This window comes from Chamaea fasciata, unplaced genomic scaffold (genome assembly GCF_029207755.1).
Source record: "Chamaea fasciata isolate MVZ Bird 193981 ecotype frontalis unplaced genomic scaffold, bChaFas1.0.hap1 SCAF_3, whole genome shotgun sequence".
Taxonomy (NCBI): domain Eukaryota; kingdom Metazoa; phylum Chordata; class Aves; order Passeriformes; family Sylviidae; genus Chamaea; species Chamaea fasciata.
This window is the reverse complement of record NW_027094088.1, coordinates 111,416,854-111,431,077: the sequence shown is the minus strand read 5'-3', so window position 1 is coordinate 111,431,077 and position 14,224 is coordinate 111,416,854. Positions and strand designations below refer to the sequence as shown.

The 14,224-nt window shown below is 49.2% G+C and overlaps 1 protein-coding gene across 1 annotated transcript in view; it reads right to left on the bottom strand.

Moving 5' to 3' along the window:
* Positions 1 to 14,224, bottom strand: part of XKR6 (XK related 6) — a 168,894-nt gene that overhangs the window by 39,115 nt on the left and 115,555 nt on the right. The window lies entirely within an intron of this gene.

Sequence of the window (14,224 nt, the reverse complement as noted above, 5' to 3'; positions counted from 1 at the left end):
CAGAACATGGACAGAATAAATCTCCCTGGACAGGTTTGTTTGTTATAGGAGCAAATGGAGAAGGCTGGGAAGTGTGAAGGAGCAGGATAAAAGTCATAGAGTGGAGCCAAGACACTTCCTATAAATCCTTTGCTCTGGTGTTGGAGCAGTTCTATGAGTAAGTGCAACCCCTTCCGTTTTTTTCCTTTAGGACTTTTTATCAGGAGGCCAAGTCTAATTCCTATTTTTCATTCCCAACTGGCTTTTCAACTCCTGCACCCCATCAACCCCACATTAAAGTTAATCATAAACAGATCCCTGTACTCATCAACCTTCTGATCACTCATTCAGACGGTCCTTATTTTAGAAACGGGTAAAATAAACTCATCCCTGTCTGCAGTGCAGAGCTGAGAGGCCCAGGCACAGAACCCAGAAGCCCTGGCTCCCAGGTATCACTGATATTTATATGAGAGCAATGTTAAAAGACTTCTGCTGAGATCAGAGTTGGATTGTGCCGAGTCCAGAGCGCACACAGAGAAAGAGACAGCTCTTGCCTTAAAGGATTTACAATCTAAACTGACAAGGACAGAACCACAGCAAAGGAAAGGATGTGTTATTAACAGCAGGGGACCGAGGCACTGAGAGATGCAATAAATTGCCTGCAGTCACATGGGCAGCTTGTGGAGGAGCCAAAACCTGACCCTTGGTTTCCCACCAACGCTGCCTTGTCTCAGCCATCAGGGAAGGAGCACACCGGGAATCTGGTTGAGTTGGGAGTTTTGCTGATGGGTCAGGTGAGGTCAGGAATCCTGCCAAAAAGCACAGCCCCTCACAAAGGCATTCCTGCCCCTGCCCCACCTTTATTTATGTATGGCTGGGAGGGAGGAGAAAAGCCCCTTCTGGCACCAGCACCGCCAGTGTCATCATCATCCCAACCAGTTTTTGTTCACTCAGATTCCAAACCCTGTTAGAGGGCTCAGGCTGATAAACCACTCCAGGTACTTTTACAGACTGTCAGGAATCACAGAATCATGGAATCATTAAGGTTGGAAAAGACCTTTAAGAGTGTCAAGTCTAATTGTTAGCCCAGCCCCACCACCACGTTCACCACTAAACCATGTCCTCAAATGCCACATCCACATAATTTTTGAACACTTCCAGGGATGATGGCTCCACCACTTCCCTGAGAAGCCTGTTCCAATGCTTTACAACCCTTTCTCTCAAGAAATATTTCTTAATATCTAATCTAGGAAGGGGAAACTCAAATCACTCTTCCTTAGAGGAAACTTGCCTGAAAGAGTGGGCTTCAGTGGACACCTGGGTGAAAGAATGACCCACAGCAAGTTAGCTCTGTTGGGCACAAAACTGGGCTGAGACTTGTTGGTAATTTCTGAGTCTTGTCAGGGCGTCTCAAAGCACAATGATATTGTCCCACCTGTCTGTACACACCTGCCCTGCAACATTCCCTGCCCACACACCTGAGAGGAAGCACATGAGGAGAAATAAATTACCTCTGTCCACTTATACGGAGGCTCCTGCCACATTTCTCATGGCCCCAAGCTGTGCCACGGGAGGTTCAGGTTAAACATCAGGAGAAATTTCCTCATGGAAAACATGATCGGACATTGGAACTGCCCAGGGAGGTTCTGGAGTCCCCATCCCTGGGGGTGTCCGAGGAATGACTGGATGTGGCACTCAATGCTCTGGTCTGGCTGACAAGGTGGGGATCGGTCACAGGTTGGACTCGATGGCCTTGGAGGTCTTTTCCAACCTGAGTGATTCTGTGATTCCATGATTTTTGGGATTTTGTTCTGACATCATTTCCTGTGCCATAACCTAGCGTACCAAAGCTCTTTAACTCTTTGGGGATGGATTTTAACCATAGCAGTGACACAAAGGAGACTTTTACACATCAGTGGAACCCCCACATCTGAAGAGTTCAGGATCAGGTATGGCAGGGTTTGATTTCAGTTGAAAACAGTCAGTAAATTTAGATTTTTGACTCACCACATCCAGAAGGTCCCCCCTGAGCCTCCTTTTCTCCAGGCTGAGCCCCTTTCCCAGCTCCCTCAGCTGCTCCTGGTGCTCCAGTCCCTTCCCCAGCTCTGTTCCCTTCCCTGGGCATGTCATGACACAGGTTTCTGTTCTGAAGCCATATCCACCAGGATGCCTCAAACAAACATAGCCATGATTTAGGAAATCAGGGCAAATTGCCCACACTTTTGCACAGCAAAACCCGTATTTCTGAGATCGCCCTGCCTCCATTTGGTCATTGACCCATCTTTTTGTGTGAATGCCTCCCTTTCTCCCTTTTCCTAGAACCCAAGCTGGATCAGGAATGGTTTTGGTATCAATAAATACTTTACTGCTGTGGGTGCTCTCAACATCTGCGTGTGAACCCTCGGATGCAGCTACGGCAACGGGGAATTCAAACCATCTGTCTGATCTCATCCTTCTCCTTGCAGGAGCAAACATTCCCATGAATTATTTGTGTCAAATCCTGGAGTCTCTGTGTGCTCCCCAGTGCAAACAGGCCCTTTTCTTACAGGATATTTATGGAGCAGAAGCATCAGGTGAGAAATGAGCAGTTTTAGGGCTCGTGTCATTTACTGGGCCAGGAAAAGGAATTGTTTGTAGCATCGAGCTTTGTTCCAGTCTCCGGGACCTCATATAAAGTAATTAACTGAGAATTTCAGGGTCAGTGTCTGGCCCTGAGGCCAGTGGGGAGAATCTTGCCACATCCATGCTCCAGAATACTCCAAGCCTTCAGAACTGGGTGGGCACATCCAGAGCCTGCAGGGAATGGGATGAGCAGGGTGGGTACGGACAGCAGGGCAGCTCCTCCACAGCTCTGCTCTCATCAAACAGGAAGGACAGGATGTAAAAAGGCCTCGTGTCGATTTATTGTAAACATTTCATATTGTCAGTGTTCCATGGGAAAGCATTTCCAACACCATGAGCTTCAGGCAGTCTGAGAGAGTTGCTGCCTCTACAAAGCCTTAGTCCTGCACAGGATCCTGTCCCAGGGCACTGAGAGCCTGCACATCCCTGGACAGTCCCTGGAGAAGGGTAAAGCCTTCAGGATGTGACCCCACAACTCATTACTGAAGCTTTAGGAGGTCCTCGGGTCTAGTTTTCGTCACAGTCAGGCTGATTGTTTTGCATTTTGCTTCTGATCCATCCCAGCACAAAAAACATCGCCTTGGCTCAAGCAGATTTTTGTGTTTGGGCTTTGCAATCTGCCCCCCTCCCTTTCCCCTGACCTCCCTCAGTGAAAGTTAATTTAGGACAGCAGCCTTCGAGTGAAAAATGGTGTTTTTTGGGAAGCACCGACTGAGGGCAGCTGTCCATGCAGGAAGGGGTGATCCTTGCTTTTAGGAATATCAAGGACAAGTCCCCAGGAGGCAAAGCCATGCCTGAAATTCCTGCTGTTACTCTGATCTAAGTCAGGGAGCTTCTTGGGGATTGACACAGCACCATCCCCACCAGAATCATTTCTAGAAAAAAAACTATAAATAACCAACAGTAACATGGCTTTCCTTCATGGATCAGGTTGTTCTCAGCCAAGAAAATGTTCCTTAATAACAGGATTCCACCATGATGCTGTCACCAAAGCCTGGCAACGCCACTCAAGAGCCCCTGGTCTTAAATAAGGTATTTTCCTTCCCAGCAGTGAAAACTGCTGTGCCTTCACCCACTCCTCTGAATAATGGGAGTGTTTCTGCAAGCTTGCCATGGTAATTTGAAATCAATTTTACTTTGGTTTCCCATTATAACTTTTGCTATAGGAAATTAACACTTTAGTAAATCACCTATCGCCTGCAAAAACAACAGAGTGCAATAAATGGTAGTGTCTGTGAGGTTTGGTTGGTTTGCAAGGAAAAGAAAATCCCAGTGGATGTAATAATGTAATGGTGTGATAATCGAAATACATATTTTGGTAGAATCAGAGAATAGTTTGGGTTGGAGGGGGCCTTCAAAGGCCATCCAGTGCTACACCCCTGCTGTGGGCAGCGACAGCTTCAACCCAGGTTGCTCAGGGCTCTGTCCAGCTTGGCCTTGGACAGCTGCAGGATGGGATGTACCCTTTGGATGTACCCTTTGGAGGAGCCAGCATAGTGAAAGCATCACCCCTGTGTGTGCAGGATGGTCACCAGCCCCATAACCGGTGCTGGAGGAGGGATGTGAAGGTGATAAATGAAGCTCACTCCAACCTGTGGCCCTGCAAAATATTTTGGAGAAGATCTGAACCCAGGTCTTGTGCTGTCTCAGCTGGCTTCACCAACTCATCACAAGGTACAGCAGAGGATCCTGTTCACCCTCCTGTTCTGGGGAAATGATGCTCAACGCCCCTGGTGATGCTGCTGTGAAATCCAGAGATTCATCTCCCATGGCAAATAAACTGCTCCATTGCTCCTGGAGTTATGGGGCTTATTTTCTGATGGTTTCCTGCCTGTTTTCCCAGCGGTGAGCAGGAATTACAGAGTGTACCAGTTAACTCCAGCTCTTCCCATGACTACCACTTCAATAAAAACCATGCAAAAGAGATGATGAAGAAAAAAAAAAACACAACTGTCTCTGAGTTCCCCCATTTAAATTGTCACAGCCATTCAAAAGCCAGGTGTTTCGTGCCATCCAAACCTCCAGATTATCCATCCCAGCTCTTTAAATGCACAGGACAAGGAAAAAAGGTGTTAGGCTGGGCCTTCATCTCCTCTCCAGATGATTCCTGCTTTCAGCCCTAGCTGTCAGCAGTCCCCTCCCAGCACCAGCAGAATCAAAGGTGGAACCAGCTCCGACAGGAGGAATAACAAAAGCGCTCGCGAGTCATTAGGAAGTTCCTGCCTCTCTCCCAGTTGCACATTAATGAGCACAGGGAGAGCTGGGGTTGGTTTTTCTCTGTGTTTGAGAGCCAGCTTGGGAGCTGGAACCTGCCATTCTGCTGCTTTCACAGGAAAAAATGCTCCCCTCCCAGGCCCAAAAAATCCTCATCAAAACTGGCGTGTACAGGTGGATCCAGAGGATGGAGATGGAGGATGGATGGGGATGGATGATGGATGGCTCCTGCAGAGCCCAGTTGCAGAAAGCCCCTCTGATCTCTCCAAGCATCTCCCCTCATTTCCTCTGATGCATTTTGGAGTGGATGTGTGAATTTTAAGCATAAAACATCTTTGGGATTAACACCAAGGGTGCAGGGCACAAACAACAAATGGACAAGCCAGGAATGTTGAGCATGGGCTTTACAAGAACCTCCTCAAAAGTCTGGAGATCCTGGATGGGACAAAGGGTGTGGTCTGCCTTTCTCAGCTTGGGATTCCTTACAAAACAAGGGCCAGAAGGTGAAATTGGGAGAGAAAGGCTACGCCTACACCTGCAAATCTGACTTCCAGCTCCTGGTCTCCCTCTTCTCTGGACATGCCATGTATGGGAGACACACCTCCTCCCTGATGGACATCCCCAGGCTTTGACTTCAGCAGATGGAGTATTGAGAGAGAAGACTATCTTGGTCCCAAAATAAAACACTTCCCATGAATCCCAGAATCCCAGAATGGGTCAGGTTGGAAGGGAGCCACAGCGAGTCATGTGGTCCAACCTTGCTGCTCAGGCAGGGTCATCCCAGAGCACAGGGCACAGGATTGTGTCCAGACAGTTCTGGAATATCCCCAGTGAGGAGACTCCACAGCATCTCTGGACAATCTGCTCAGTGCTTGGTCACTGCACGGGAAAGAAGTTCTGCCTCCTGTCCAGGTGGAATTTGCTGGGATCAGTCCCTGCCCTTTCCTCTAGTGCCATTGCTGAGCCCCTGGAGCAGAGCCTGGCCCTGCTCTGAGCCCTCCCTGCACACAGGGACACCCAGGGCTGAGGGCCCCTCTCAGCTGGGGATCCTCTTGGGGCTGAACAACCCCAGTTTCCTCAGCCTTTCCTGGGCAGGAACATTCTCCAGGCCCTTCATCATCCTTGTTGCTGGGCCTGCTCCAGGAGCTCCGTGTCCCTCCTATCCTGAGGAGCCCAGAGCAGGACACATCACCCCAGATGTTTCTCACAGGGCTGAGCAGAGGGGCTGCTATCCTGTTGGAAATGCTCTTCCTCGAGCACCCCCGGGTCCCTTTGGCTTTCTTGGCCCTCAGAGCACTGTTGGCTCATGGACAGCCAGTTGTCCACCAAAACACCCAGATCCTTCTCCACAGAGATGCTCCAGCAGGTTATCCCCAGCCCCTGCTAGTGCCTGGGGTTGTTCCTCCCAGGAGCAGGACCTGCATTTCTCTTTGCTGAATTTCAGACACTTCTCTGCACATTCCTCCAACCCATCAAGGTCCCTCTGAAGGGCTGCACAGCCCTTGGGGTGATCAGCTACTCCTCCCAGCTTCATGACATCACCCAACTTCTTGAGCAGGCACTTGTCCCTTCATCCAAGTTAATGAGCAAGTTAAACATTTCTGAGCCCAATTTTGAACCCTGGGGGACACAAGTGACAGGCCTCCAACCAGACTGATCGTGACCCTCTGGGCTCTGTTGTTCAGCCAGTTCATGGAATCACAGAATCATTAAGGTTGGAAAAGACCTTCAAGATCTAAGTCTAACTAGTAAGTTAAGACAGCCAGATCCAGCACTAAACCATGTCCATAAGCAGTACATCTGTGGTACAGTTCTCAATCCAGTTCATCCACTCTTCCAGTCCAAATGTCCTGAATTTATCCAACAGATACAATGGGAGACAGTGTCACAAGCCTTGCTGAAGTCCAGGTACACAAAATCCCTGCTCTCCCCTCATCCCTCCAGGTGGTTGGTTGTCTCATGGTAAAAAGCAATTGGGTTGGTCAAACATGATTTCCCTTCGGAGAATCCATGCTGACAACTCCTGATTGCCTTTCCCGACCCTGGTGTTTTCCCACTTAAAGCATTTCCTTTTGACAAATGGGCATCTCCCTTCGGGGGACAGCAAACAGAGTCACTGGAAAATGGCTCCCTTGTGTTAATGAGCATTTTGCAGATGTGCAGGGACCCCCCACCCCGTGGGTGAGAGCACAGTGATGCACTGAGAGCTCTGCACAACGTCCTGGGAGCTGGCAGGGTGTCTCCTAGACTTCCTGGTGCACAGCAACTCCTGTGGGGTTGTTCGTGCCATTCCACACCACTTCGGAGCTGGATGGACGGGCAGGTGGAGAAGGAAAAGCAGCAACAAATTAAACCCCCCTTGCCCCATCCTCTCTCATCCCAAACCAGCGAGAAGGCTGTCCATGCCTGGGGTGCCACATCCAAGACAATCAGAGCTGACAGTGCCTTCAAGGGACGCTGTCAAAGACTTTTAGGCTCATCATTCGGTGAGGGGAAGATTTCCTGACCGACTTCATGGAAAGGAGCCCCTTTGCAGATGTGCTGGAAGTGCCACCTGCAGCCAGTGTGGCTTCACCCCTGGTTCCCAGAGCCTGGCACAGCTCCAGGGTGCTGCCACCACCCCTGAAGGGGAGAGTTGGGTCACAGAGGCAGGAGGAGAGGCTGGGTGAGGAGCCAAGGATGAGGAGATCTGTGTGGACCACTTTTGATGGGTGGATGGTGGCAATGCTGTGGTGCAGCCACACCTGGTGGGACGGGGAGATGCCCTTGGCTTCTCCTCCTGCTCCATGTTTGTGTCATGGTTTGAGGACTGCAGGTCTCCCTGAGATATTGGCAGCACCTTGGGGTTTCTGGGGAGTTGATGCTCAGGGCTCCAGGTTATTCCTGGCTCCAGCACCGGATGTCTGATGCCAGGTTAGAATCCTCTGCAGCCCAGGGAGAGCAAGGGGCAAGTGCAGAGGGTGACGGATGTCACACAGCCAGCCTCCCACAATGTCACCCTGTGGAGGAACTGATCTCTGGGATGGGGAGAAGGAGGATGAGGTCAGATACCTTCCGCTATCCCAGGTTGCTCCAAGCCCTGTCTATCTTGGCCTTGGACACTTCCAGGGATCCAGGGGAAGCCACAGCTCCTCTGGGAAACCTGTGCCAGGGCCTCCCCACAGTCACAGGGAAGAATTCCTTCCCAATATCCCATCTAACCCTGCCCTCTGGCAGCGGAAACCCATTCCCTGTGTCCTGTCCCTCCAGGCCCTTGTAAATGGTCTCTCCCCATCTTTCTTGTAGGCTCCTTCAAGAACTGGAAGACTACAATTACTTCATCCCAAAGCCTTCTCCAGGCTGAACAATCCCAAATCTTTTAGCCTTTCCTCAAAGCAGAGCTGCTCCCTTCCTCTGATCATCCTGGTGCCTCCTCTGGACTCTTTCCAGCAGCTCCAGGTCCTTCCTGTGCTGGGCCCCAAGGCTGGAGGCAGCTCTGCAGGTAGGGTCACACCTGAGAGGGGCAGAGGGGACAGAATTCTCCCCATCCCCTGTTGCCCACGCTGTGGGTTCAGCCCTGGACATGGATAGTTTAGGATGGGACATGTCCAGTTCTCAGACCCCTGCCTCAAGATGAGATAAATTATGAATTAATTTGCATTAAATACCTCATTGGGAAATCTCTCTGTTGCCAAAGTACCAAGTGAGGTGAACCCCACACTTCTGGTCCAGCAATCCTCCTGTTTAGAAATTGCCTCCATATCCACCCAAATCCTTCTTCCCACACCAGACTCTTGCACTACTTTCATCTTTCCCAGGATTTTGCAAATCTTTTTATTTAATGATTCTGGAATTAATTTTTAAAGACTTTTGATATTTTTTTCTTCCATTAATGAATGCCACACAGGATAATGCATTCCAAGGAAAAATGCATAGTGAACAAGCACATACACCATGTATATAAATTCATACCTTTAACATAGATATAGATTCATATATATGTGCAAACCTATATGATTCTATGGCTTATATATTCATTTGAGGTGCATATACCTGCATATAGAGAGGAGTATGGCATATATCAATAAACGAATAAATCTGATTTATGAGCTATATATTTATATAAGTAAACCATATATGTTTATATATCATATATATGACCATATACATGCTTTATTTATTCATTTCTACATCTATACAAGCAATCTCCTGCTGGCAGAGAGGTGAAAGCAGGAGCTGCTGTCTGATGTAAAGATGAGAATTCAGTTTTGAGGTCAAACCAGAGTAAATAAGTGAGTATTTTGATGGTTTCATGTAAAAGACCTTTGGGATGATTTGGAAAAGCCCTTTTTAGAAATGTAGGGAATGCCACTTCTTGGCAAAACTGTTCTTCCTGGTTGTATTTCCTTTTTTAAACTTCATATTCAGTGCCTGCCATTCATGGTGACCCATTGCTGTGTGACATTACCACGGCACAATCAATCATAACATAACATAACATAACATAACATAACATAACATAACATAACATAACACAAAATAAAATAACATAAAATAAAATAAAATAAAATAAAATAAAATATTAAAGGCTGCTGTAACTTCATACATATAGAATTGTTCTCATTGGAAAGGCAAAGGGTTTGCTCACAGATGGTGCAAGGAAGCAGCTGAAGGTGAGGAGAAAAGTTGCTCTATCAGGTTGCTGCTCCACATGGAGGCATCAGGAGACCACGGCCAAGCTCTCACTGTCCTTTCCCCGTCCCGACATTCCCGGGAGACGTTACACGAGCTGAACTTCGCTCAGATTCTGGCATCTCCCTCAGTGCCCCCATTCCCCCCTGCCTTTCTCTGGTTTCCCTCCCGAGCTGCAGACGGCGGGTCTGGGCAGAGTCTCCCCGGAGCCAGGGCTCGTATCTCTGAGATCGTATCCCTGCTCCTGGATGCTGAGAGGGAGGGATGGAGGAGCCTCTCCTGCCGTGGAATGTGAGATGGGATCGGTGCTCAGCGCCCAGCCACCCCATACCCGCATCCCATCCCTGCATCCCGTTCTCAGCCACTGCCGCCCCCCAGCCTTTGCTCTGGGAGGAGGTGCAGCTTTAAATCTGACCTAAAAAGAGCATTGAAGTGACTCATTGGATTATAGACAGACCCGCACGTGGATCCCGGGTGAGAGTAAGGAATCTCGTCCACATCAATTCATGAATCCAGGCTCAGATGCGAATCTGACAAACAGGGGTTGAGGAGAGGTTCCCCTCCTGCCACCCCAGCCCTGGGATTTAGTTCAGGTTTTGATAATCTCAAAACAAACTGGCTGGGGGGGGGGGTTTATTAATGCCTTGGTGTTTGGGGAAGGGGGAAAGCAGCCAAAAATCACATCCCTGGACCGAGTGCAGATCAGGGCAAAGAGGAAACCTTCTCCACCACGGAGACGTGGCTGTTCCACCCAGGAGAGCTGGGGAATGATGCCACGGGAAGCAGTGAATATCTTTGCTGTGGAGGAAAGGGAAAGAGCCAGGATCCAGCCCTTTGCCTCTCCTAGAAAATCACTAAAGCAAGCAATAGTAATTGGAGAGCTACTTGTAAGCCGGGCATTTTCTCCCCTGCTAAAAGCTTTGCCTGTAGCGCTGAAGGAGCGGCTTGTGATAAATATATATATATTAAAAATATCTGCTCTGACAAGCGTGAAGCTGGAGAGGCAGAGAGGCAGGGGAGGAGGTAAGGCGGGTAGGAAGCATAAATCAAAATGTTTTGCTGCTCCTAATTAAATCCACCAACCTGTTTGTAACAAAACCCCACTCTCGGTCAACGGGAAGAGAGGAGGACAAGGAGCTGATGCTGCTTGATGGCCACGGTGGCCAACATCCCCCTGAGCCTCCCGCAGGAACAGGGGTGCCTGGGAGTCCTTACACTGGGATTTGAACTTCGGGAAAACCTCCAGCCATCTGTGCCTGAGGAGGCAGAGCCAGGCAGGGAGGAGAGGGAGGAAAAGCAGTGTGGGGAGGGCTGGGAACCTTCTCACTGCTCCACATCCTCTGCAGACAGACGGCTGCAATGTGCTGCTGCCAGCCCTGCAGCCACCGCGGCTTCTGCAGCTGGGAATGGGTCAGAAAGAGCAAAATCGGATAAAAGGGAGGGCTGGGGAGGGAAGGGGGTGAGCAGGGGATCATGCTGCTGCTGCCGCACTGTCCAGGGTGCTGCCTGCAGTGTGCTTGTAGCCCTCACTCATCTCCCAAAGGAGATGCAGAGCAAGAAAATATTCAGAGGAGGATGGAGAAGGAGATCGGGGTGGGGGGGGTGGGGGGGTGGGGTGGAGCAGTTTCTGTTCATTCGGAGATTGATTTGGGATTGAAGGGACCTTTAAAATAATCCCATTCCACCCCCTGCCATGGGCAGAGAAACCTCCCACTATCCGAGGCTGCTCCAAGCCCTGTCCAGCTTGGCTTTGAACACTTATAGGGACACAGGGGCAGCCACAGCTTCTCTGGGAAACCTGTGCCAGGACCTCCCCACCCTCATGGGCAGGAATTCCTTCCCAATATCCCATCTATCCCTGCCTTCTGGCAGTGGGAAGCCATTCCTCCTTGTCCTGTCCCTCCATCCCTTGTCCCCAGTCCCTCTCCAGCTCTCCTGGAGCCCCTTTAGGCTCTGGAAGAGGCTCTGAGCTCTCCCTGGAGCCTTCTCTTCTCCAGGTGAGCACCGCCAGCTCTCCCCGCCTGGCTCCAGAGCAGAGGGGCTCCAGCCCTTGGAGTATCCCCATGGCATCCTCTGGACTCCTTCCAGCACCTCCACATCCGTCTTATGCTGAGGACCTCAGACAAATATGTCTCACAGAGACCAATATTCTTCAGTGCAGAAGAGGGAGAGCTGATGTCATACAAGATAAAGAGCTGTAAAATCCAGAGTGCCCTGCAAAGAGCCAGGAGCTCCCTATGGGATGGTTGGGTGACAGTTCAAACCCAGCAAAAGGAAGGCTCCTTTTTTCTATAAAGCACAGCTAAACTGGGCAGCTCCTTCTTGTAATGCCAAGGATTTAGAAAAAAGAATAACAGAGAAACTCAGCCACCAAGGAACATTCTGTTATTAAGTCAACAGCAGCACATCCATCTCAGGAGCATCCTGGGATGCATCCCTGCATGCTTGCCTTGTTCTTGCACCCTCCTGCTGTTACTCAACCTGCTCCTGGTGGACATTAAACCTGGCCCAGCATAACTGTTGGGGTTTTTTTTCAGTCCCAAACATGGCCCATTTCAAGTTTCTCAGCAAATTCCACCCAGAAGGGCAGCCTCTGCTGAGCCTGATGCTTGTCACTGCAGGAAATTACCCAGTGTCCTGAAATCCTGAACAGGGAATGCTGTTGGGGAGGTGTTTTCTTTATCTTTTCCATAACCCATTCCTCATAATTCCAGGGGAGAGGGGGCAGGTGTCTTCTGTTAATGGGCGGCTATTAAAATCAGGTGGGGCAGTGTTCTTTATCTCTTCCACAACCCATCCTCCCTCCAGGGGATATCTGCTGTTAATGGGCCATCGAGGCTCACTGCATGGCTGATACAATTACATCATCTCATTGGGAGATGCTCCACCCAGTGGGAGGAGCCCAGCATTCCTACCTGGATAAAATCTGAGATTCAGAACAGCAGGACAGCATGTTTGCACTGGATTCCCAGAGGAGGAGCAGGCACACCTACACCACCACTGGACTGTCAGAGGAAAACTACACTCTTCTACAGGATGATCTCTGCTCCAACAGAACCACATCAGTCGCTCCAGGAGGACTGGAGCCTTGATTCTAATTGGACTGCTACCAAATACCCTGACCAACAGGGTGTCAGGCTGTATTCTGTCTCTGTCAGAGTTTTCTTTTGTACTACTGCATTTTTAGTTTAAGTTTCCTAGTTAAGAACTAGAGCCTGTTAATTTCAAAATTATATTTTGGAGGGAGGGGATTTATATTTTCCATTTTCAGGTAGGCTCCTGCCTTCCTTTGCAGACACCTCTCTTTACAAACCAAAACACAGCCACAGAATTGGTCAGGGGGAAACTGTGTGGGATGATTTGTCCCCATCCCATATCCTGCTTGCAAAGGGCATCACAGGCCTGGTGTGTTTTGGGGCCACCTGATGGTGGCCGGGGATGTCAAAGCCACCTGCTGTGATCTCTTCATCAAGGAGTGATGCAGCTGGTCCAAAATCCTATAAACAACCTACAGCTCTTCCCACTGTCCTGACCTTGCTCCCTGCCTTGCAGTGCTGGCTTCCAGAAGGATTTGGGAATCTTTATGGGAAGTGAATGCCTTTCAAGTGCTCATATGAATTGTAAGTGGAAATCTGCTGAGCTGTTGGGAAGAGAGGGGATAAAGAGCAAGCTCTGGAGAAACACACTGAGGCTGCTACTGCTCTTCAATCCAGCCAAAATAAATACTGTGAAATTCCCACAGGCTGGTGGAAGTGCTAAGCATCACTGTGAAGTGGGCAAAGTGAGAGTGACAATTAGATACTTAATAAATGACTGTTTAAGGGTTTATTTGCTTCTTCGAGGATGCACAGAGTGGGAGGTGGTGTAACAGGTCAGGAATGAGCTTTGGAGTGATTTTCCTTAGCTCCTGGGATGGGGAATTTCACTTGAGAATGCCATCAGATCCCCGGATTTGGCTTCCAGAGCTGTCCAGATTTGATTTACCCACACAAATAATGGAGGAAAAAATACCCACGGTCCCTGCTGGTGGTTTGTTCCCATTAGTGCCTTCCCACGCTCTTTGAAGACGTGGAGCTTATTCCAAGCTGGAATTTGACTGACATCCCCCTCCAAACACTGGAGCTCACTGAGTGATTTTATCTCCTCCATAGAGCAGAGATTGCCTTGCTGAGGGTGAGTAACCAGTGGTGCCCCTTGCAGGAGTGACTGTGCTTTCAGAAATCAAAAGTTCACCTGCTGGGCCTGTTCTGACTCGGGAGACAGGAGCCATGGGAACCATTGTTAGCATTTCACAGGAGAGTGGGTTGATATTTTTTAATCAACATTTGCATGCTTAAACTTCGCTTCTATTTTATTTTTATCCACCTCCTTTCTCCTTGTACGTTTTCCAGTGCACAAAAAGAAAGAAAGGAAGAGAACTTTTTAATTAAACTTTTGAAGAAAACTACAGTACAAAGCTGTTCTTTATATTGCAGGAGATAAATCACTGCAAACATTTGGAAGATCCCAGACTTTGGTGCATTGTGCCAGTGAAATCACACGTCAGGAACGATCTGGATTGGCTCCTGGTGTGAGGGACCACCAACTTGGTTGTCACTGCTTATCAGGTTAAGGGACCAAGACAATGTGATGCTGGAGATGTCTTGGCCAGGTCGGATAGGGCTTGGAACAACTCGGCTTAGTGGAAGGTGTCCCTGGCCATGGCAAGGGGTGGAACAGGATGAGATTTAAGGTCCCT